The 22,355-nt window shown below is 44.8% G+C and overlaps 1 protein-coding gene across 1 annotated transcript in view; it reads right to left on the bottom strand.

The window, feature by feature from the left end:
* Nucleotides 1-22,355, bottom strand: part of ZBTB47 (zinc finger and BTB domain containing 47) — a 49,656-nt gene that overhangs the window by 24,792 nt on the left and 2,509 nt on the right. The gene's annotated exons all lie outside the window — the stretch shown is intronic.

Here is a 22,355-nt window from a genome sequence, read left to right as displayed (position 1 = left end):
CAGGAGAGTCCTTTAAGGTCCCTGCAGCTAACTCACCCTCAGTCCTCTTTTCACCCCTCCCCAACCTCTTCAGATTTACACACATTCCCCGGTTTACAGTTACCCTATGACTCAACAAAGTCCAAACTGGGATCACAATTATCTCAGAGCCAGAAGGCCCCTTGTGCATTATCGAGTCACAGAATCATGGATTTAAAATTAAAAAGAAACTCAGAGATCATGGAATCCAATATCCTCATTTTACAGATAGAGAAATCGAGGCCCAGGTAAGAGAATTAATTGTCTAAAGCAACATCTGGTGCCCAAATCTGTTTTCTGACCCTGGTGCCCCTTCCACCACTGGAGACCTCTGAGTCCAGCCATTTACAGAGAAAGGAACAGAAGTCCGGAGTAAGCTCATACTTCCTTCCAGTGAGGTGCTGAGCCAGGCATGTATCAATAAAGACCCCCTTTCCTCCAGTGTTTTAAGGTTTACAAAGCACTTTCTTCGGTGAAATGGTAAGAATAAATACAATCATTCCCCACATTATTGACTGGAAAACTAAGGGTCCAAGAGTCTAGTACTGAGGTCTCCCTGATTCCTGGTTCCAAAGCTTCTCCAATCTACCATGCTGCATCCTCCTCCTTACCTCTCATTGCCTTGCAATCTCCACCCTAACCCTTCCCATCATACTCATCACAGGGTTAGGTAGTGGGTGGGAGGAAACCAGCACCTCCCCCTCTAAGGATTCCCTCCATCTAACCTGCTCCATTTGGAATACTCTCGTGGTCTTCAGAATCAGAGTATAAGCTCCTTGAGAGCAGGAACTGTTTTTGCTTTCTCTTTGTAACCCCTATGCTTAGCAGAGTGTCTGTATGTGCAGTATTTAAGTATTTAATCAATAGCTGTTAACAAATAGCCTAAGTTATCCACCCCAACTGTGGAAAAATCGACAGGAACTCCACTGTTGGGCTTGGAATCAGAAGACCTACGTTTGAAATTGATAACTCTTAACTGAGTGACCTTGAGCGAGCCTCTTCACTTCCCTAGGCCTCAGTTTCTCTGCCTGTAAAATGGGGATGACCATCCTCTTATTATCTCTCTCACAGTATTGCTGTAGGGGAGGTCCTTTGTGACCCTGAAGTGCTAGAAAAATGGAAGCAATAATTATTTAGAAAAAGGCTCATTCTCTTTACAGCTCATCCCCATCCATTATCTCCCTTAATTCTTCCCAATGAGACCTCGAAGGTCCATAGGGAAAGATGATTCTTTCCAACTACAGAAAGAAAACCCACTTTAGATTCCACTTTAATAAAAATAACACTAATTCTTGTCAGTTCTATCACCCTTTAAGAATGACAAAGCTCTTTACCCACAGTGAGATAACTTGTGAATGAAACCTCTTCCTGAGCCTAGCTCAGACCCTGCTCACCTCACACCTGGACCATTGCAATGGTCTCCTCCTAATTTGGCCTTTCTGCTTCTATGCCCGTCTTTGCTCTCACTAAAGCACCCCAAGAGCTGCCAAACTGATAGTCCTAAAGTCAGGCCTGATAATGTCAGTCCCCTACTTGAGATAATCCCGTGGCTCCCTACTGTCTCCAAGATAAAATTCAAAAGCCTCAACCTGGCCTTTAAAGCCCTCTCTAACAGGCCTCCCAACTATCTCTTCAGTCTTTCCAGTTCCTCTCATTCATGGTCCCTCAGGGCCAGTCTAACTCACTGGTTTATTGTTTCTAGTAAAGGACATTCATCTCCCAACTTTGGGCATTTTGCTGGACCTGTGAGGCAGGACCCCACATCTGGCATATACCCCCTCCTTGCCTCTACCTCTAAAAATCCTCAGCTTCTTTCCAAAGCTAACTCAGGAGTCAGCTCCTACTCAAGTCAAGCCAAAGAGCCACTATCCCTGCAGTTAGGAGCACCCTATCCCTTGGAAATTACTTTTTAACCATTTGTACTTATTTATCTGTGTTCCTGTTATATCGTGACCTTCCTAAGGTTTCTGTCTTTGCATTCCCAGCACCTAGCACAATACACGGCACATAGTAGGTTTAATGAAATGAATTACCCGTGTTTCTGAATCTTACTTCGCCCTTCTCTCCTCTGTAAAGTGGGAATTGGGCTAGTCATTTCTTCCAATGAATCTTTTTCCCAATTTGCAAAATGACAGTAACAATCCCTCCCTCTCAGGAAGCTGCTTGTGAGAATGATGAAGGAAGCATGAAGTCCCAATTAGCTGTTCATAATTACTGTTATTCAGTCATCAGTCTGACTCTTCAGGACCCCCATTTGGGGTTTTCTTGGCAGGGATAATGTAGTGATTTGTCATCTCCTTCTCTAAGTCATTTTGCAGATGAAGAAATTGAGGCAAACAGGATTCAATGACCTGCCCAGGGTCATGCAGCTAGTAAGACTCTGAGGTCAGATTTGAGTTCACAAAAATGAGTCTTCCTGACTCCTGTTGTTCAATCATTTCTGTTTTATCTCACTCTTTGTGGCCCCATCTGGGATTTTCTTAGCAATATTGGAGTGGTTTGTCATTTCCTTCTCCAGATTATTTTACAAATGAGGAATGGAGGCAGATAGGGTTAGGTGACTTGCCCAGGGTCACACAGCTCTATGTGTGACCCTGAATTCAGATTTGAAGTCAGGAAGATGAGTCTTCCTGACTCCAGGTCCAGGGCTCTATCCATTGCTCCACCCATTCATGATAATAGCTAACATTTACATATGGCTTTAAGGTTGGCAAAGTGCTTTGCTTAGATTATCTCATTTGATCCTCACAACAACCAGGGAAGTAGGTGCTATTATTATCCCCCTTTTACAGAAAAGGAAACTGAGGCACGGAGATCAAGTGACTTGAGAAGGGTTATGAGGCTATTATTTGAACTCAGGTCCTTCCAAGTCCAGGGCCCTCTTAGCCGCCACGCCTGAATTGGGATGAGATAACAGTTAGCTTGGATAAGTTTTAAAAAGAAAAACTAGTATGTTACTCAAACTAAAGTCTAGTGTTGGCAAGGATCTTAGAGATCACTATATTCAACCCCCTCATTTTATAGATGAGGATACTGGAACCTGGGAAAAGATGAGTCCAAAGTCTCTTCTTCCCCATACGAGAAGGTAAAAGTGGGCCAGAGACCAGAAGGGGGAAACAGGGCCAAAGGAACAAGTAGTTCAACATCATGGAAAGAACAGAACCCAGAACCTGGAGTCTGGAGATGTAGGCTGTGTCCCTTACTAGTCTGCGTGTGACTGTGGGCAAGTCACTGCAGAATTCTGTAGGCTCTACTTTCCTCATATGTAAAATGAGACTGATAATATTCACTCTTCTTTCCTCCCAGTCAGTGGGGGAGATTTTAATCATCACCATCTCCTGCCAGCCTGGGCTGGAGGCTGCCTGGGATACGAGCCCTGAAGCCTCCCATCCTCTCCTGGTGGGCTAGGGCCCCATGGAGCTGGGCTAAAGCAGAGACCAAGCAGAGAAGTCGATGGTTCTGTTAACATTTAATGAAAGGAAAAATCCTTCCCTCCTGCGTCAAATGGCCAAGAGCTGGATGCCCAGGCAAGGAGCCAGCCCCGTGGGGCCCAAACTAGGATCAGTCTCCACCTCCCACAGGCAGGCCTGGGGGCCCAGGACGGGGAAGAATTGGAGCCCACATGTGCACATGTGGACATGCACATAGGCTTGCACCCACACAAGCATTCCCAGGGGGAAGATATGAATGCACACATGTAGATCTTCAAGCAGATTTCAACAACAAATAGAGAATCACTCAACTAGGAGTCAGGAGATATGAGTTCAAATTCTAGCTTTGCTAAATCAGCTTACTACCTTTGTGACGTAAGATTCTAATTTTCTCCTTTGTAAAATGAAGAGGTCCAATTAAAAGATCTCTAAGGTCCCTTTCAGCTCCAATAATCTACAAAATTATAAGTCTAGAGTTGGGGGGGGGGGGTGTTTTTTGGTCTAGACCCATGACTTGGTGGGTCTGAAGAACTCCCAATATGAAAACTCCTTCCACCCAGGCAGATCTCCCCAGTAATATAACATGTTAGATCCAGGTTTGAACCCAGGTCTTCCTAACTCCAAGGGTGATGGTACACATATCTCCCATGGGCTATCACCTGAGCCTTTCCATCCGCTCCTGGGGTTGGAGCAAAGACCAGGCCAAGAAGTCAAACCATCATCTTCTTGGGGGCCTTGCAAGGCAGTCATCTCCAAGTCCCATTAGGCAGGGCAGCTTTGCCTAGTTCAGTATGGAAAGGCCAATGGCCACACAATGACCCCATGTTCCAGTAAAGCGGTCTGCCTGCTCTTGGTGACAACCAAGACTGCCTGAGATAGTAAAAAGCCATCAGACCCCAGGATCCCAGTATCACCTGCCAGGAGGCAGAGGGTGGGATAATGTGCCACCGAAACTGGAAGGGAGTGGGCATCCAACGTAGCCACACATACCTGTCCATGGAGCCTTCAGTCTCCATTCACTCTATTTTCCTTCTGTCATTCAATGTCACAGCTCACTTTGAAATCACACCTCAAAAGCCATCTCCTCCAGAAAATCTCCCCAGATTAAGCCAACTCGATAACATTATCTCAGACAAAACCTCACCCTCTCCATCTAAAGGCACATAAAGCCGTTGCTCAACTGTAATACATTTGTCTGTGCTGTTTCCTGTTGGCCCCATAAGGCCTCTCTCTCCTCCAGTCTCTGGGATTCTAGCCCTGGCTCCTCTACTTATTAGCTGTTTAAGCCTGGGCAAATTCCTTCCTGGCTCTTGGGCTTCAGTCTCCCCATGGGGAGTAGAGGAGGGGGAGGAAAAGGATGGATTCAACCAGAATTGGGACCAATTAAATGATCATGAAAGTTCCTTCCAGCTCTCAGATCCCAGGACCTCCAGCCCCATCATGAGAAGTTCATTCATTCCCCTCAGGTTACACAACTTATAGGCAGCAAAGCTGGCATCTGAACCCAGGGACTCTGGCTCCAAATCGAGCATGCTTTTCACTGTGTCATACTTCCTCGGTTGCTATGATCCTAAGAGGATGAGAAGAGCTCTTACCCTCTCCCATGAGCACATCAGTCCAGATGCGCCACATCATAGTGGAAAGAATACTGAACTGGGTTATCGAGAGACCTGAGGGCCGGTCTCAGCACTGCCATTATCTTCAACAAATCCTTTAAAGCTCAGAACCTCAGCTCCCCATCTATGAATCAGGAGACTTAAATGTCTTTCTTCTTTTAACTCTTACATTAATGCTTTCCTGGGACATGGCTAACCTTGGTTCTACACTGTCAAAGGTCATTACTAATGTCTCTATCATCTCACAAATACTTAACAAGCACCTACTATACGCCCTTATATTCACGTGCTGCCTTGCACTAGATGGAGGTGGGAAGAGGGCAGGGGACCCCTCGATTTACAGAGTTTTGATAACACAGTCCATGCCCTCACAAAACTCAAAGTCTAGTAGGAGGTAAGACCTAGGAATATCTAAATGCTGCAGAGGAAGAAATCTTTTACCAATGAATTTGATCAAGGAAGACTCATAGGGATAGACAGGGGAAAACAATGGTTTTTGCTTAGTTTTTATCCTCCTTAACCTTTCCACAGTAGTTGACACAGCTGATACTGTCCAGAAAAGTTAGGGCCTCCTGGGTCCACTCTTACCTGCTTGACTTTTACTCCTCTGACTCATCCCATTCCTCCCATCCCCTGAAGATTATAGCCCATCTCTAAGAGTGGCTCCTGGGTCCTCTTCTCTGGTGGTCTTATCCACTCCCTTGTCTTCAATGATCACATTTTAAAACAAATCTATCCAGTCCTTCCTCAGATGTTCATCATCTGTGTGACCTTGGACAACTTACTTCCTAGATCTCAGTGACCTCATCTGTAAAATGAGAATATGGCACTAGAAGGATTCTCCATATCTTCAACTGCTTCTTGGATAGCTTCACACAAGAAGCCCCTTCTGAGCCATCTTCCATTGAACTCAGCATCTTCTGCCTCCTCTCCCAACTTGACTATTTCCCTCAAGGGCACCATTTTCACTTAAGTCACCATCTATCTACTCAAGACTCCCGAGGTCATCTTTGTCTTCTCCCTCTCCATATTTAATCCCAATTTGGCCACCACAAGGTCTCTGGCTTCCACCCCTCCCACAGTCATCTCTATATTTCAGGCTCTCACTTGGCCATCCCAAAAATATTCCTGCAGCTTTAAGCTCACTACAATAAGAATTTGGGGAGAATCTGAATAATATCCTCACTTCCAGCTTCTCTCCTCCCCAGGTTAGCTTCTAAAATATTTTTCCTAAGGTACAAATTCAACCATGGAATTTCTTTTTTAGAGATCCCCATTGCCCATAGGTTCAAATATAATCTCCATAGCCTGGCATTCAGGGTCTTGCACAATCTGTATCAATCTCATTTCATACTACTTTCTTTCATGAATGTTCTAAGAAAATTGGACCACCTTCTAACCCCAGTCTCACCCTGCTCCTCCTGTTTCCATGTTCATGCTGTCATTCATGCAATACATTCCTGGTCTTCATCTCTGCCTGATGGACATCAAGGCCTAGTTCTATCGTGACCTCCATGAAATAAAGTCTTCCCTGACCTTACCCCTTCCAGTCAAAAGTGAGCTCTCCCTCCTCAAGTTTCTCAACACTGGACTTAGACCTCTGCTTTTCTCCTTTTTCACTTCTCCCCCTTCTCCCTTATGTCAGAGGCTATTTGTGTACCTGGGTCCCATTTCCCCCCTCCCTTATTAGATTATGAAAGACTACAGAATGAGGTGTCAGCTCTATTTTTGTATCCCTAGCACCAAGCTTCAAACTCTATACAAAGTAGGTGCTTAATAAATGTTGGTGGTTGGCTGAATCTGTAACACAAGCAGGTTAGATTATAGAAGGGAAGGGAAAATATTGCCTACGTGTTCTCTCTTTCCCCACAGACAGAGATGATGTTTTTTGTGGGACTATACCAGAGACCATCTGGACGGAAGGTGGAAATAGATGAGTTTAGGAAACAGATTAGGAAGAGGCCTTCAATTACCTGGTTAGGTCCTACAATGCCAAGAACACAGGCAAAATTAAATTTTTAACTTGTCTGATAATTTCATCCTGCAAAAGGTGGAAGAAGCCATAAGGATAGTAGCTATTCTGAACCTGACTAATGAACAAAGATGAACAAATTGTAGAAATGATGGGAACCTTAAGAAAAAGTGACTACTCTATCTTGAAATTCACAATTAAGAAGAAAAGGGCAGTCTGGTACCATCTTATATGTACAGGGAGCTAGATGGTTCAGTAGATTGTGTACTGGACCTGGAATCAGGATATCCTGAGTTCAAATCCAGCCTGAGACTGAGACACACATCTAGCTGTGTGACCCTGGCCAAGTCACTTAATCTCTGCTTACTTCAGTTTCTTTATCTATAAAATGGGGACAATAAGAGTATGTCCCTCCCCACACTGTTGTGAGGGTCAAGGGAGATAATACCTGTAAAGCACTTAGTACAGTACCTAGCACATAGTAGGTTCTATAGAAATGTTAGACATTATCATCATGATTATCACAATAAAGAAAAGGTTTCAAGGAATCTTGTAAAAAGATAAATACAGAGGTTCTTTTAGATTAAAATTCTGCAGAGGAAGCTAGACGAGGAGTGCTCGGAAATTCTCAAGAATGAAATTCTGAGGCTACAAAAGAAATAATTCCTATGAGGAAGAAAAGTGGGGAAATTGTCTAAAGAGAAAGAAATGGCTGCACAGAGAACTTATCAACCAAGTTAACTTAGATTTTGAAAAGACAAGGGCACATAATAGAAGATGAATACCCAAGCACTGCATGGTCCAATGGGAACAATTGGAGGAGAGCTAAAAACTCAGACTGAGCTGAGGCTGCCCAGGAAACCTAAGGACAAACAAAGGGGATTCAAAAGTAATATCTGGCATAATTATTAACATCAAACTTGGCATAAAACAAGGAGATATATGCTTGCCAAAAGCATTTGCCACCATCATGGAGATTGTCCAGGGCGATGTCTCAATGGAAAAGGAATCTCTTGTTGGATCTGCAGATGACATTGTCCTGATTGTATTGGGCCCCAGGACAACACAGAGCCTTCTACATGAGATCCATAATCTCTCAAAACATCAGCCTATCTATGCATACGGGAAACAACAAATGGATGAAGGATGTCTATTCAGATCAATCAACAAGCATTTCCTACGTGCCTCTAATGTGCTGTGTGTGCTAGGAGCTGGGGATACAAGTATAAAGAATGAAATCATCCCTGCCTACTTGTAGGAGCCTACATTCTAATGGGGGAAGGCAAGGGCATAAACAGAATGAACAGAAATGGATAAATACAGAGTAGTTAAATAGCAAGGTGCTTTTGAAAGGGAGGCATCAGCAATCAGAGTGATTGTGGGAGGTTCTTGAGTTGAAGATGGTGCTCGAGCTGAATCTTATAGAGAAAGAGTCTGCGAGGCTAAGTTAAGGAGAGAGAACCTTTCAGATAAGTCAGATGATCACTGCAAAGGCTTAGAGATGGGAGACAGAGGACCACGTGTATAAGGAACAAAGACAGGGCATGTCTGGCTGGATCACAGAGTATGGGAGAGAGAGTGATATCTAACAAGGCTAGAAAGACAGGTTGGGGCCAGGCTGGGAAGGTCTTCAAAAGCTAACCAGAGGAGTTCACGCTTGATCCTAGAGGCAACAGGAAGCCACTGGAGCTGACTGAATACAGGAATCCCACAGTTATATTGGCACTTAAGAAAAATTTACTCTGGCATTACAGTGTAGGATGGCATGGAGTGATGAGAGACTTGAGGAAGGGAGATCAATTAGGAGGTTGCTGCAATTATCCAAGCCATGAGGGCCTGAACTAAGGTGGGAGCTGTGGGAGTGCAGAGAAGAGATTAAATGTGAGTGACATTATGGCAGAAATGGCAAGATCTGGCAACTGATTTGGATACATGGGGGAGGAGGAGAGGAGAACACTAAGGTTACAAACCCAGAACATGAAGGACGGTGGTGCCTTTTATAGAAATTGAGAAAAGGGAACGGTTTTAGGGAAAAGATCATAAGTTTAGTTTTGGAAAGGTTGACATCAAAATGGCTGTGGGATATCTAGTCTGAAGTGTTCAATAGGCAATGGATGATGCAGGACTAAAGATCAGGGGAAAAATGGGAGTCATGAACGGGCATTGGATTTGGAATCAGGAAGACCTGAGTTCATATCCTGACTCAGGTACCTTCTGGCCACGTGACCCTGTGTTAACCTCACTGTGACATTTAATGGAGGGACTCCACTCAATGCCTCTAAGGTCTCCTCCTTCTCTACATCTACGATCCTAACATCCAGACTGTGAAATGAAGTTGAGTTCATCCATAGATCTTGGATAATCACTGCAAATGAACAATGAACTGAGCTTGGAATTTAAAAGGACAATGAGTTGGATTGCCTTCAGGAAAATGCAGGGATTTTAAAAATTGCTATCTCTTGACATGACATCATTTCATTTCTCAGTCTGTCCCTTCCCTCTCCTCTGCACAGGATCATCTCTTGTAACAAAGAATAAAAAAGGGACAAAAAGCAGTCCATTAAAACTAACGTATGCACTGCTCCCCACCCATAGTGCCCCACCTCTGCAGAAGAAGGGAGGGAGGCTCATTTTCAGCCATCTTCCTTGGGGTCAAGCTTGGTCATTACAATCATATGGCCGTCGATTTGTATTGTTCTATTTTTGTTGTTGTTGAAATTTTCTTCTCTCTTGTGAACTTATCAACAAGAAACATTTTGATATACAAAGAAAAAGCAAGAAGATTACGTAAGAAATGACTGCCTTCTGACGATTTTGCACTGCTGAGAGGCAAAGAACACCAGCCTCCAAACAATTAAAGTTGTAGGTTATCCAAAAGCAACTCAGAAGGACATGGTGGGTGTGAAGAGGCTGCAACATATTATAAAAGGGAAGCAGCAGAAATGGCGGCCATTGGTTCACATGGTCAGAGTGAAGTCTGTGGATGATCCATCAGTGGCCACAAACATCAAAGAGAAGGCAAGCCTACTGGGTGGATTCCTGGGCTTGGATGTTTTGGAGGACAACGACAGTCACTCAGGATCTGAGAACACAGACAGCTGTTATCTGAATCGATGGAAGGAACTGTTGTTGCTCAGTCATTTTTTGGTTGTATCTGACTCTTCCTGACCCCATTTGGAATTTTCTTGGCAAAGACAGTGGAGCACTTGGCCATTTCCTTTTCCAAATCATTTTACAGGCGAGAAACTGAGGCAAATAGGGTTAAGTGACTTGCCCAGGTCACATGTCCAGTAAGTGTTTGAAACTGGGTTTGAACTCAGATCTTTCTGACTCCAGGGCCAGTTCTAACTGCTCCAATGGAATACTCACATCAATAAAGTCACAGATGCATGGAAATGTCTTGGTATAGAGGGGAAAGAGGCTGATCAAAGAAAGGACAGGATCACTTTTGGGGGGGAGAGAGAGGACCATAACTGACTACCAAGAGAAGGCAGAACTCTTTATTTTGTGTGTTTTCCCAGCCAAGGAGACCAGAATGGACACAACAAAAATGTCTAATAGGGAATCAACATTCAAGAAAAGCAGGAGGATGATAAAAGAATCCCTACCCATGTTTGATATGTTCAAATCACTAAGACGTGACTAATGACATCTGATGACTCTGAATTGGTTGATGTGATCCTGAGCCAATGCCAATCTCATTTTTGAAACTGTATGGAGATAAAAATGTCCCAGAAATGCCAAAGCTAGACCAATGGTAAAAATAAAAGAACTCAAAAGCTTATAAAAGTGAATGATGAAAATGAAAAATTAATTTTTTAAAAAAGGAAATACAAAAAAATTTAAGTTGTGCTTTTTTGTAGTAACAAAGAACTGAAAATAAAGTAGATGCCCATTGATTGGGAAATAGCTAAGTAAATTGTGGCACATGCATGCCATGGAATATTATTGTCCTATAAGAAGCAACAAATAGAATGGGGACAGAAAAGCATGGGAAGAATTGTATGACTGATCCACGGTAAAGTGAGCAGAACCAGAAAAACAATATACACAAGGACTATAGTGATGTAAATGAAAAGAATGACAACAAAATGATCAAAATTATCTGAAAGATTATAATGACCAAGGGTGGTTCCAAAGAAGAGATAGGAAAATGCATTTCCCTCACTTCTTTGCTGAGGTGAAGGACGAGGGTGTGTAGAACGCTGCATGTCACATCAGATTTTCTGAATGTCTTTGGCTGAATTGTTTCCTTTTCCTCTTTTGTATTCTTTGTTATAAGTGACGACTGTTTGGGAAGGAAGGGGAGAAGTAGGGATATATTTGGAAGTGTAGGTGATAAAAACAAAAGATGTCAGTGAAGTTTTATTGTAAAATAAAGACTATGAAGAAGAAAAGGGTCACCACATGATTGAAGAATGGAAATCATTGTCCTGATTTTCCAAAAAAACTAAAAAAATAAAAAATAAAAGGAATAGTGCAGTCTGCAAGCTCTAGGCCAGGAGACTTCAATCCCTGATAAAATTCTAGGATGTGGTATCAAATGGATGGTTAATGACTTCAAAACACAGCATGAAACAATGAAGAGTGAGGGACTGGAAATCACCAGAACTGGGTTCAAATCCCACCTTGGACACTTGCCAGCTCTGTGACCCTAGGCTAGGGGTGGGGAACCTTCAGCCTTGAGGCCCATGGGGCCCTCTAGGTCCTAAGTATATTTGGCCACACTTGAGGACCCAGAGGGCCACAGGCTCCCCACCCCTGTCCTAGCAAATCACCTAACCTCTACGAGTCTCATTTTCCTCATCTTTCAAATGGGGATAATAGTGGCATTTATTTCACAAGGCTTTCATGAAAATCAAATAAAGTAATGTAGGCAAAGTGCTTTGCAATCCTTAAAATGCCATACAGATGTGAGAAAGTAGCTATCACAAAAAAAAACAAACCCAGCAAGGTTTCATAAGGAGTAGACCATGCTAGATTACCTGCACTTCCTTTCTCAAAAGAGTTACTAGAATGAAAGATCAGGAGAAAGATTCAAATATACTTTGCCAAATAAGTTGCTGAAATCTCAGTAAAATCTCTCACCTTATCCTTATGGACAAATTTGTATTCAGAAGTGGGTGAAAGATGGGACCCAAAAAGCCATCACCATTCACTGGTTATGGAAAACTCAGAGTCGGGGCTCTAATGGAATGAATGAAGGAGGTATTTATTATGTGTTTACTATGTGCAGTGGCCCAGGATTTGTCCTTGGCATTTTAGTATTTAACATTTTTATCAATTACTTGGATAAAAGTATAGATAATATGCATATCAAATGCGTAGAAGTCATAAGGCTGAGGATGGTTAATGTGTTGAATGAGAGTCAGGAACCAAAGAGATCTAGGTGGTCTAAAACATTCTAATGAAATGTAAAAGGGACACGTACAAGGTCTCATGCTTCAGGCTGGGTAACAGTTCATGTGAAGAATGTCTGAGCTTTTTATTGGATGAATAAGAGGGAAGATTTTGATATTACCTGAAGAATCAAATGGCAAATGCTTCATTCAGCCCTTAAAGCCCTTCAAATCCTTATCTCTTCCCACTTTCAAAACTTCATATACTTCATTCTCCTCTGTGCATTCTTATGATCCAGCTGTGTTGTCCTACTTGCCATTTCTTACACATGATACTCCATCTCCCACCTCCATGCCTTTGTACTGGCTGTCATCTATGCCTGAGGAGTTCTCTCTCCTCACCTCTGCCTTTTAACTTCCTTGGTTTCCTTCAAGACTCACCTCAGATCTTCTTCACAAGGTCTTTTCTAGTCTCTCAGTTCATTCTAAAAACAAAGTTCCCTAACAGTTTCTCAAAGGTGGAATTCAGAGAGAATTCTCATTCTCTGTGTCTCAGACAGAATAAATGGTGACAGCATTGGTTGTGCTATTGAAATTCTAGTCAGGCATAGATTAGTCTAAATGGCTCTGGGGTCTATTCCACCTCTTGAGACTTTATGATTCAGTAAGTAGAGGATGCCTCAGGTGCTTTTCAGTTCTGGCCTTCTGTGTTCTAGGTCTCTCCCATGGGAGCTGATCATTTTGCAAAGCAATAAAAAATCAATCACTTGTGAAGGCACAGGGAAACTTAAGCTGTGAAGGCCTTGGGGTCCAGACTGGGGAAGGGTCAAAGCCTAGGGCAGCTAACAGCCTGGGTAGAGGACCCTCCATCATTGAAGGTAGCTGGTTTCCCCCAGTTACCACCTTGTGAATCACCCAGCTCTAAGCCTGCCCCTGCTTCAGAACATCATTGACTTTCCTCCTCTTAGGATGAATTTTCTTGGGTCTGGGAGGCGGAGTAGGGTAGATCTACTCAGAAGGATGCAAGGAGAAGGTCAAGATGAACCCCCTCCCATAATCTCTGACCCCTTCTTACCCTCGAAGGTCCTAGGCTACTTCAGCTTCCTAAAAGAGCATAAAGAGAGGCAGGGAGAAAAGAACTTTAATTTTCTAAAGGGTTTTCCCATCTATGATCTTGTGGGGTCTGTACCACAGCTCCCCCTTTTCTTCTCTCCATCTGTTAAGCCGCGCCTTCTCTCCTACTTTCCTGTTAGGGAAGATAGATTTCTATATTCAACTGACTGAGTATATTATTCCCTCCTCCATCCCAGTTTGCATCAAATCCCAGCCCGGCTATGCAGTATCTTTATAATTTGGCACAAGTCATTTCCCTTCCTGAGCCTCAGTTTCACCAGCTGAAAAATGATGATTTTTGCTAGGTCCCCTCCAGCTCTACACCCTATTTTTCTTCTGTACACCTTAGGCTCAACAAAGGTCCCTTTTAAGATGGGGCCTGAGTAGAGCAGATGCCCCAGCCCATATGAGGGGCTTCTGACCCTGACAACCTATATTGAACTCGGTACAAGGAGCACATCAAATTTAACCCCTTGTCTATCCACATGAAAGCCTTTCAAATATCCCACTGCCTCAGATATTTCATGACCTGCTTATTCGTCTTCCCTCTGACCTGTTTACCCTCTGACATGTCCACATGTCATGTCCACAAAAGTCCTTCCTATTTTTGAAGTCAGGGGAAATATGGGAATATGGCAGGTCTCTTCCAACCGGGGGCACAGAGCTAATTACATAAAAGTGCACCTCCCTTTGGATAAGAGATGCCCCAGATCTTTAATGACCAATCTTTTTATTTCCACAATCAAGAATGGATGGAAAGGTCTAAACTGATCACACATTTTCCCACCCTCTGAGACAGAAGAAGCAAAGTAGAACCTTCTCCAAACAGCTCAGGGTTGCCACCACAATCCACATTTCAATGGTACTTGAAGGTGCATTAAGGGAGAGAATGCAACTATTATTCTTCCCATTTAGGTTCAAGAAGAAAGAACTTTCCCAGGGTCACACATCTAGGAAGCAGAAAAGCCCAGCCAAGCCTCCCCTAGTCCGCTGCCTCCAAGTCCAGAGTTCCTTCTGCTACATCATGAAGCATGCCTTTGGGACATTACCAAGTCAGGCACTCAAAGTCACATGCTCATGGGTTCTAATCATTACACTCTGCTGCCTGAATGGATCCTCTAGGCATGATCCCTGGGCTCTCTAATCACCACTCCGCACCAGAGGCCCAAGGACAGTGTCCTTGGAGACACAGTACCTGGGCATGAAGACCGTCTCTACAGGTTACTATGTGTGACTTTGGGCAAATTAATCATACTTCCAATGGCAGGAATTTGAAAGTGTGTGGCCACTTCATGGGATTCATTATTTGCATTCATTGGTACCTAGCTATACCTACTCTGAGTTTCAGTTTCCTCAAACATGAGGTTTACCTAAGCAAGCTCTGACATCCCTCCCATTGCTAAATCTTACAAACAGGGTCTATTTGCGGGCAGAGCTGGGAGAGCTGTCTAGAGCCAGAATCAGGATTATGTACTCCCAGAGTTCTGTGAAAAAGCTCAGCCTCCAGTCCAGCCCTCTTCTGGGTTTTGAAGAGAGAGAGAGAAAGGGAGATACACAGAGAGAGACAGAGGTAGAGATAGAGGCAGAGACAGAGAAACAGAGTGAGAGAGAGAGAGAGAGAGGAAGAAAGAGAGAGAGAGAGAGAGAGAGAGAGAGAGAGAGAGAGAGAGAGAGAGAAGAGAGAGAGAGAGAGAGAGAGAGAGAGAGAGAGAGAGAGAGAGAGAGAGAGAGAGAGAGAGAGAGAGAATGCACATGAGCACTTGAGAGACAATTCCAACTGGGGATTTTCTTCATATCAGCAGTATAGAGGCAGAGGAAGAAGACCCAAGGCAGAGATGGCCAGACCTGCAGATTCCAGAGAGCCTTGCATCCAAGAGACAACAGGGGTTCCCTCCTCCACCTGGCATCCCATGAAAGGGCAGGATCTCTCTTCCCAACAGCCTCATCTCATTCTTTTCCACATCTTTCCCCAGGGAAACATTATAAAATAAGAAATGCCCAGTGGAAAGTGCTCTCTCCCCTCCCTCTTCATTTCCATCTGCTGAAATCCTTCCCAGTGCCTTGCACGTAGTAAACACTTAATAAAGAAATGTTTGTTGAGTTAATTTGAATTCCTTCAAGGCTCAGCTCAGATGACCTTCCCCTCTGCGAAGCCTCCCTGGATCCTTCACACACACACACACACACACACACACACACACACACACACACACTCACTCTCTCTGTCTCTCACACACACACACACACACACTCACTCTCTCTCTCTCTCTCTCTCACACTCACACACACACATACACACACACTCTCTCTCTCACACACACACACTCACTCTCTCTCACACACACACACACCACACACACACTCACACACACACACACACCACACACACACACACACACACACACACACACACACAGCTGAAAGTGATTTCTCCTCCTCACATTTTCTGAACTCACTGGTCTGGCTTTCTCCTTTGTACCTACCATGTTCTCCCTTGCATCCCAATACTACTTCTCCATGTCCGCATCATCACTGGACACCCGACACATCTACCATAAGCTTCCCTAGGGCAGAAATAGTGCTGTCTTCCCTCTGTGCATTCCCCTGTATGCAGCAGGCCTTTATTAAATGTTTGTTGAATTGAACTGAGCCTCAGATTGTTGGGGGGGGGCGGGGAGTACACTATGGTTTTTTCCATCTCTGCTGCTCTCTTGGCACACTCATCACAGTCCCTACAAACAGTAAGGACTGAATCATTTCAATTCTGTAACAGACATTTTTCCACCTGCTAGGCACAGAACCCTGCCTGAGGAACTCGAAGGAGAGAGAGCCTCTCAATGGTCTGCCAAAGACGCAATCCTGCCCTCAGGAAGCTCCCTGCACAGCATGGGGATGAAACAGAAGGGTGACAACTAGAATTATCACCTGATACATGCACTAGAAACATGCAGACTAGATGCTAGGGGAAGCAGCCCACAGCATGCCAGGATTGGAGTCAGAAAGGCCTGTGTTCATATCATGCTTCACAGACCCTGGCCTAGTGACCCTGGGCAAATTCCTGAAACTCTTTCAGTCTCAGTTGCCTCATTGGTAAAATGGGGGTAATAGTAGTACCTACTTCCTAGGGCTGTGAGGATCATATAAGATAATACATGTAGAAGAGCTTTGCAAACCTTAATGGGCTATCTAAATGCTAGCTAGGATCATTACTAGGGCAGCTGGATGGCTCAGTGTATAGAGCGCTGGGCCTGGAGGCAGGAAGACCTGAGCTCAAATCCAGCCTCAGACATTTACTAGCTGTGTGACCCTGGGCAAGTCATTTAACCTTTGTTTGCCTTAATCTACTGTAGAAGGAAATGGCAGAGCACTCCAGTATCTTTGCCAAGGACAGTATTGGCATGCCATGGCCCACAGGGTCACAAAGTCAGACATGATTGAACATTATTGTTAGGTGAGGTTTGCTACACACCCCTCACTGCACTAAGGATCCGTGTGTGTGTGTGTATGTGTGTGTGTCCTTGTCTCTGTCTCTCTGCCTCCCTCTCTCTCCTTCCCCTTCCTCTCCCTCAACCCCAGAAGGCCAAGAAACACCAAATGAGTGAGGGTCCAAGACCCTCTCCCTGTTCAAAGGATCACGGTTTTGCTGTTACCTCTAGTCAAGCTGCTGCTGGGTTTAGCAGCTGGGTTTTCTCTGATCTCTGTGATTCCCTCCAGTAGGCTCCCGATCCCTAGTCTGCAAAGCACAGGGTTGAGTTTCTAGTTTCCCTGGGGCAGCCAAAGATGCTGCCATGTCTCAGCCACCCAAACTCCCTTTCTCACGCTCCCCACATACAGTGGCCAAGTCCCCTCAATTCTTCCTCCATCATCCCCTCTCTCCTGCCTCATCACCTCTTACTTGCCCTGCAGCAGGTTAAAAACCCTAACTGAGGTCCACACTTTGCCCTCCCCCATTACACTGCCCCTTTTGGCAGCGGAACAAACATCACTATAAAAGTAATCATTTATTATTATAGTAGCTGGCATTTCTATAGGACATGAAAGTTTGCAAAATGCTTTTGTGTTACCTCATCTGAACATCAGTGACAATTCTGGGAAGCAGGTGATGTAATTACCTCTGTTTTACAGATAAGGAAACCAAGGTAGAGAGAGAGGTTAGGTAACTTGCCCAGGGTCACAATGCTAGCTAGTGTCTCTGAGGCAGAATTTGAATTCAGCTTCTTCTAGCTCCAAGTCCAAGTCCCATTCATGAGATCAAAATATCTCTCTCTCTCTCTCTCTCTCTCTCTCTCTCTCTCTCTCTCTCTCTCTCTCTCTCTCTCTCTCTCACACACACACACACACACACACACACACACACCATGACTCTTCTCTGCTCATAAATACCCATTCCTTCATCTGATTCTCAATAACAACCCTATGAAGGTGATAATCCAATTAGCATTATTCCCATTTCACAGAGGAGAAAATTGAGGACCAGTCATATAGATAGAAAATGTTTGAGCCAGGATTCAAACTCAGATTCTCTGACACCAAGCCTAAATACTCTTTCCCTAATACAGGAGCCTTCCCACTCCCCCCAAGCAATCTTTCAAACGCACTGCCTTCACAGCCATGTTCTTCTGTCAAATCTTGATGAACAAACAATCTAAGCCTTTAGTTGATAATCATCAGTCCCCGCCACTTCCAAAATACTTTAAACTTTTCTAAAAAGCACTGTTCTCTCCACTTTACAGATGAAGAAAGTAAGGCACCAGGAGATAAGGCATTTTGTCCAAGGTCATACAGGTAAAAAGTATTGCAACTAACAAATTCAGCCAACAAATCCAATTAGAGAAACGTTTGTTAAGTGCCTACTATGGTCCAACGCTGGGGCAAGATAAAGAAGTAGCTAAGGCACAGATCAGTTCTGAATCCCCCAAATCACAAGGGACACATCAGATGTCTCTTGGGGACAAACGGCGGATGGCTGCGATGTTGCTGTGCATAAGAAAAGACAGAGATGAGGCACGCATGTCATGCAGGAAGATCTGTAAAAACATATGAAGAGTGAAGTAAGGCGAACCGAGCCAGCCCACAACAATGGAAATGAAAAGGTCAGTCACAGAAAGAGGAACTCAGAAAAGCCCCCGATGGTCTCAGAGATCAAGTCATGAAACCCACCTGCCTCCTCTCTGCTGGGAGGCTGGGGGCTCCTCCTCTACATGGTCAGATGCAAGTCACCAAACCAAGCTTGGAGTTTGGTGTGTTTGGCTTTGTGACAAGGGAGGGTCCAAGGAAGGTAAGGCACAAAATGACTAATGTAATAACAAAAGGCACCAAAAAATATTAAAATGAAATTAAAAGCTATACTTTTTTAACTACAAGGGACAGAGTTAGCCACTGGAAGCCATGAGACCACAGACAGGGGGATGGATAAGGGATCCAGTCTCAGCCATTACTGGCTGTGTGACCCTGGGCAAGTCACTTTTGTTTGCCTCAGTTTCCTAATGTGTAAAATGAACTGGAGAAGGAAATGACAAATCCCTCCAGTGTCTTTGCCAAGAAAAATTCAAATGGGGTCCCGAAAAGTTGGACATGACTGAAACAACTGAACGACAATAAATAAAAGTCCCTTGGTAGCTGGGAAGCGGGGCTGGGATTCGAAGAGCATGGAAAACGCTTATCTCAAACCCAACCCTCACAGCTACCAATATCATGAAAAGAACCTCAGCCAGGAGTGGAAAGACAGAGAGTCTGTGACTAACAGACTGGGTGACCTTGGGCAAGTCCCTTTCAGGGAGGCTTCATTTCTTCATCTGGAAAAGGAAGCAGTTGGGACAGACGGGTCTCTACGGGCCCTTCCAATTCTAACATTCCATGGTTCTGCGATTTCACAATACAAGGGAAGGGATTCATGTCTTCCAGGACCTTGGGAGCCTAAACCAGTCCCTGTCTGCATCCCAGGCCTCCCAATCCCTCTCTCTGCCCCATCTCCCCCTCCCCACAGAGGAGGCAGTGCCAGCTGGCTATGCCAATAATCCAGTTCTGAGTCCTGCCCACCTCCCTCACCAGATGTGCTGGCTCCCACCAGGCCCTCCAGCTGTGGGCCCTGCCTTTCCTAGTCCAGCTGTGCTGGCTGCAGCAAGTTCCAATTTCCCCAGAGGGGGCTGGAAGGATGACAACCCCCTATACCAATGACTCTCCTTCAATCAATTAACAAGCATTTGTTAAGCCCCTACTGTGTGCTAGGCACTGGGGCTACAAAGACAAAGAATGAGATAAAACCTATTCTAGTGTGTTATCTCTGGGAGAAACAGTATGGACAGGATAAATATTTTTTAAAAAATAAACAGAGAGTTTATTAAGCAAAGCAGTTAAACACAAGCTCGTTTGGAGGGGAGGGGATGAGGACAAGCTTCATGTAGAAGGTAAGCCTGGGGCTGCAGAAATCTTGGACTCTTTAAGGGAGAGCCCTCCCCCACCCCATCCTACCCCTGGTCCCTCTGCCCAGGGTCTCCTTGTATGCCCTACACCCCAGTCAGCTCTCTAGACCCAGGAGCTCGACAGTAACAGAAGCACTGAGGGACAGGCTTAGGGAGACTGTGCCCTCTATCTCTGTCAGAGACATCCTTGGGACTCCAAGCTCCCCACAGGTGTGACCTCCACACCCTCTGTGACCCACTCCTGTAATGCCCCCGCTGGGAAATACCAGATGGAGTACGCTATCACAAACTATAAGAGCCATTCAGGATCATCTAAGCCATTTTACAGAGGGGGAAACCAAGTTCCAAAGTGTGAAAGAGTAGCAGATGCGAGTTTCAAACCCAAGTCCTCTGACTCCAGCTCCAGAGTCCTGTCAGCTACATCTCACTGGCTGAAAGGAACCAGAGCTGCCCTTTGATACTATCTAGCAACGAGCTTAGAAAGGCTTAGAAGGGGCAGCATCCTATCTTCAAGCTTCAGAAGGTGGTCCAGGGGAAGGGGAAATCAGCCCGTTCTATTTGGCCTCAGGGGTCCAAAGAAAGAGCCCTGAAAGCAGGTTAAAGGAAAGAGATTTTGATCTGCTCTAAGAGAGAACCTGCTAAAAACCAGAGCGTTGCAAATGCTAAACAGACTGCCCCAGCCATAGTCTTCAGGCAAACACAGGCAGCCTCTGGTCAGAGACACTCTAGAGAATTCCTGACCAGGGCAAAGTGGACCGGAGTCCCCAGCCCAAGATCTCTCCCAACCCTCCCAAACCCTTAACCTGTGTGAGACAGAGTCCAACCCCCTCATTTTACATTAGAGGGAGAAGCGGCACAAAAGGGTTAAAGGTTCATAGCCAAACCCGTCTTCTGACTCCAAACTCCATCTCCTTTCCACTCCATCTCTTCTTCATTCTCTTTAGAGGTTTGGCACCTGCATCCCACTCACTCTACCTTCCTGTTCTATGCCAAGCTCAGCCTTTAAAAACCCAGTTCAAAGCTGCCTTTTCCAAGAAGCTCTGCACAATTTCTCCATTCGTATGAACCCGAACCCTCTCAGACAGACCCTACGTAATCTCTCTAGCCCACTTGTGCTATATTTCAAATGACGGGTCTTTTTGTGTATCTTCTCCCGTTACTACACTTTCCCTTTCATTGGCTGACCCTCATGCCTGGGATTACCCACCTTGCTCATCTCTGCCCCCTCACTTCCCTGGCTTCCATCCCACCATTTACAGGAAGCCTTTCTCAGTCCCTCTTAATTCTGGTGCCTTCCCTCTCCCCGCCCCCCCTCCCCCCCCCCCGGCCCCCCTCCCCCCCCCGCCCCGCCCCGTGAATATTTCCTATTTATCCCGGATATAGCTTGTTTGTACCTGGTTGTTTGTATGTCATCCCCCCATGAGATTCTAAGCTCCTCAAGAGCAGGGGTTGTCTTTTGCCTCTTTTTTCTAACTAGCATTTAGCACATACAGTAGGCACTGGCATACAGTAGGCACTTCATAAATGTTTCGTGATTGACCGATTAAATCTCAAGCTCCCAAAAAGCAAGGACTATGTCTTCTCTAAACCCCTATATAACTTCCCTCCAAAAGCCCGACACAATGGACTACTAGTAGACTGGAAAAGGGTGGCTAGGTGGTCTGGTGGATAGAGCAGCAGACCTGGAGTAAGGAAGACTCATCTTCCTGAGTTCAAATCTGACCTCAGATACTTCCTAGCCATGGGGCACTGGGCAAATTATTTCACTGTTTGCCTCAGTTTCTTCCTCTGTAAAAGGAAATGGCAAACCACTCCAGTATCTTTGCCAAGAAAACCCCAAAGGGGGACATGAAAAGTCAGACACGACTGAACAGACTAGAAACTCCTTAAGGGCAGACTCCTTTTCATATCAATCTTTGCATCCCCAGCACTAGTGAATAAAGGAAGGCACTCCATTTCAGAAGAATTATTAAAGAAGAGTTAGGACCACTGCAGATGGGAAGGTATTGTGCATAACAAAGTCCCTTGGTCTTTGGAGGTGGGAAAGAATGACTTCAAAGGTTCAGAAAAGATCTCTCCCAAACAGAACCCTAATCACCAGCCAGGATATCTGTAATGCCACCCTGACAGCCTGATGACAAAGAAATGACTCATAGGTGTAGGATTCTCCCTTACAAGAGGTACAAGAGAGATCCTAGGCTTCTGTCCTGAACAGCCGAGCCCACTGACTTTGGGGGTTCTGAAATATACAGACAGAGAGGCAGCAAGGACTCACATTCTAGAGCCAGGCACTTACAAGTGTGACCTCTGAGCAAGTCACTGTCTCCGAGCCTGCTTCCTCATCCACAAAGCAGGAAAATAGCTATAGTACCCATCTCACAGATTTGTTGTGAGGAAAACACACTGTAAACTTTACATAGAAATATAAAATATTATGATGATGA

This window comes from Notamacropus eugenii, chromosome 1 (assembly GCF_028372415.1).
Source record: "Notamacropus eugenii isolate mMacEug1 chromosome 1, mMacEug1.pri_v2, whole genome shotgun sequence".
NCBI lineage: Eukaryota > Metazoa > Chordata > Mammalia > Diprotodontia > Macropodidae > Notamacropus > Notamacropus eugenii.
Note: the sequence above shows the minus strand (reverse complement) of the source record. Positions and strands in the feature narration are given on the sequence as shown.